The sequence below is a fragment of the Phalacrocorax aristotelis genome, chromosome 1, assembly GCF_949628215.1.
Source record: "Phalacrocorax aristotelis chromosome 1, bGulAri2.1, whole genome shotgun sequence".
Taxonomy (NCBI): Eukaryota; Metazoa; Chordata; class Aves; order Suliformes; family Phalacrocoracidae; genus Phalacrocorax; species Phalacrocorax aristotelis.
Genome location: NC_134276.1, coordinates 162,510,545 through 162,514,198, shown reverse-complemented (window position 1 = coordinate 162,514,198; position 3,654 = coordinate 162,510,545).

The window sequence follows — 3,654 nt, the reverse complement described above, 5'->3', positions numbered from 1 at the left end:
GGAAGTGAATTTATTACAGTGTCCTCATTGTGAAAGGGCAATGGCAGATGCTTTGATAAACCAGGAGACAGGTCATTATTTCAGTGCAATGCCTGTCAGAACATCTACCTACTGTACCTCTCCAAAAAGTTATTTTTTACCTTCATTCCTATGAGATTTATTAGACTGTGGAAAAGAATCTCGAACAAGTGGTAGAATAATTTACCAAGTCCTAGAAACGGTATGTTGGTGAATTGCCTTGCATTGTACTGGGGCAGTAGACCAGATGACCTAGTGGCCTTTTCCATTTCTAACGTCTATGATTATCACAGTTATACCTCAGGACACTAAACAGAGCCATTTTCTTCCTTTCAGTGGCAGCAAAATGTCACTAATAGCCATGCTAAATCAGAGCAATTGATCCTTCTGCAGATGTGTTGGGCACTTAGCAAGATGGCTATAAATGATCCCACTTTGTTTAGATTTGCTATTTTCTGTTTCTGTAGTGCAAGTGCTCAGCAGAAAGGGACTGCCAGCCAAGGGAAAGACTTTCTGGTAGGAGATTAAGGATAACTAAGGAAATGGTTGCATGACCTATAAAGAAAGGATCATAAATATTGCATCAATAAAACCAATAGCTCTTTTAAAGTTTAAATAGCTTTTCGTTTCAAAGACTTGAGGTAAATGCCCATTTCCCAAGGTTGTCTAGCATCTACACCTTGAGATTTCGCACAGAGTTTCACCAGATATACCATAAGTTCTCAGGGAGCTAGCTTTTTCTTTTCTTTAATCCTTCTTTGTGGAAGTGTCCCCTCCACAGAAGGTAGACCACAGCTACCTGGAAGTTCCTTCTTGTTTCCTCTAGTACTGAAGTTTCAGAAAAGCCAAAACATAATAATGAAATAGCCTCTTCATTTCTTAATCACAACACCCACCAAACAATTCAAGAAGGGCAAGTATGGTTTTGCCCTTTATATCCAAGCAGCAGCACTTACACCTCCTCTTGTGTCCTAGGGGAACCTCAGACATGAGGGTCTGCTTACATAAACACTCAGGTGTAACATTTATGTTCTTCACAGCCCCGAGTGCGCAAAACCCCAGACGTGGGCTGCTGCAGCTCTGCAGATACAGACAACTGACATTCCTATCCCACACACCCTGTTGGCGTGCAAGACATAGCCTTTGTTTTTAATGCTTGGTATAGGATCCAGCTCCAGAGTAAGCAGCCTGCTCTCCTGCATGCTCAATTTTTTTCCCCCATTCTCCATCCTACCATTAGTCTGTAGCCAGTTCAGGGGAAGCATAGACCAATGTGTTCCATCAGCCATATCACAAGGCTGTGGATCTTGCAGAAGTGTTCCTATTCCTTTGTCACCCCATGTTTTCCTGTTCATCTAGCTGCTCTGTCTTAGCCCTTGGCTTGGGAGCACTGCTTTGGGCACTTTTAAATAAAAGGGCACAACACCGGCCACAGTACAGAGGCTCTGGAGAGTCGTGATATTAGCGTTCCATCCTGCAATCAGTTGGCTATTGGTCTGATTGCAGAAAGCAATATATTTTCTGTAACAGCCACTTCAGTTTGGTAAATCAAATAGCTGAAGAAACAGGGGTGTTCGTTCAGCCCACAGCAGGCATGTGCCAAATCCACCCCCGAGCCCATGCAAAGTGCTGATCAGTCCACAGCCCACTGGTGCAACATAGTTTTCTTTCTTGTGCTTTGGAAATTCACTGCTCAGAAGCTTTTTTACTTTAAATAAATTAAAAAGGCAAAGGACCTCCTGAATACTGTCAATGCTTGCAAATGGAAGAGATCCTTAACCTGACCTCCCTGATCCTTCCCTATGCTACTCTATGTAGATGCATTAAAATCAACTCTCATTTTTATGTTCTAGGTTTCAGGCCTTCTATAATAGCTGCAATGCTCATTATTCAAATGTTGTAGTTTGCCTCTATGTTTTCTGCACAAGTTCTTTTGGTCGTGTTTTCCCGGTTATGTGCAATTTCACACATCCAGTGTCTATAAAATCAGGGCTTTCAGCACTCCCCGTCATCTAGAAGTTGCTGCTTTCTACCTGAGACAGACAGAAGGGCTGTTTTATGCCTACAGTTCTCCTACAAGTGACATATCTAATGTTTTAGAAAAAGAAAACAAAACCTAACAAGTCAGATGGAAAGGCAGAAGTTGATACTGCAGACAGGCAGGCTGGAAAGGGAGAGAGAAGCAGGATTAGAAACATCTCTGAAACATGAGGTGTCGACACATTATGGTATGAATTTAGGACATACCAGCTACTCTGCCCCTAAGTTCTTGCACAGACACTTCTCAGCTACTGTCCCTTACTTCCCTTTCTTGCCAAAAAGCACAGCAAATTTGCCCGCATTGGGAGTGAGAATGGAGTAGCTGGGGTGCTGCACATTATGCTGTGGTTTCCTGTACCCTAACTCCGCAAGCACATGTGCCCAGACTTGCAAGAAAGATCAGAAACAGGTATTGTGCAAAGAGTTAGGTAAACATCTGCCAGCCTTGCTACATGTGTGAAGGCTTTACAGTTTCATCTACATCCGTAGGTTTCTCTTCCAAGATGGTTCCTACAGTCACTGACTGTGCTCTGTGCTTTTCCTAAGCGTTGCTTATTAATGAGGATCCCCAAATTTGCATTTCTTCAGCAGGCTAAGGACAGGGGACGTAAGGTCTTAGGGACACAAAGAGGTCATTCATTCCTGGACTGCTCTCCGATTTTGAAAGAGCACAAACAAAAGTGTCAAGAAACAAGAGAAAAAGTGTAAAAGTAGCAGAGAAGCGAGGAGAAGGACGTGTTTATCTTTCTTACTTGGAGAATCTCCCTAAAACAAGTGCAGAAAGAGAAAAGGCACAAAGTGATACTATAAAGAAAGAGGCTCAGGGATCACAAAGCCCTGACATACCCTGTGAAACGAGCTTGGATTAGACAGGCTCCTCTTAAACAGTACAAATGCAACAGCTACGTGGACTTTAACCACTGAAAGAAAGACAAAGATTTTATTTACTGCAAAAATCTTTTTCATGTATGTACCTTAATGCCCAATAGTAAAATAGAGGCTGGATTTATTCTGAAACATGGTCAGGAATTTTAAAACAGGCTTTTGTACACACAAACAAAGGGAGCATGGGAAACAAGAGCTTGGGAGTTACTTAAATGTCAAGGATTACATTGTACCAGGTAGAACTGAAATGGAGCAGAGGGACTCAGTTTCATAAATGAAATGTCATTGCTGATGGGTATAAATTATATCAGAAAGATGGAAAGGGAAACAGAGGTGGCCCTTTGTCAGATGCATTTATAGCTGCAGCAAGATACAGTTTAGCCGCAAAGGGAGCAGTAGTAAAAAATAAAGAAAATAAAGAAAAACTGAAGTGGACGTCTGCTACAGCCTATTCCAGCAATGAGAAAGCAGGAATGAGTTAGTCTCTTTCAAGGTACTCAAAGCCACAAGACACGGTACCTGTGGAGAATTTAGCTGCCCACACATCTTTTAACAGGCACCGCCACATGTTGGCCAAAGACGTCCCATGTATTACATGGAAACCTGCTCTAATCCAGACAGTACAGGTTCTTGACAAATAAGCAGAAAAATCCCCCAAAACCAGGAACTGTAGCTGAGAAATTAAAAGTGACACCAATGAACAAACTATCT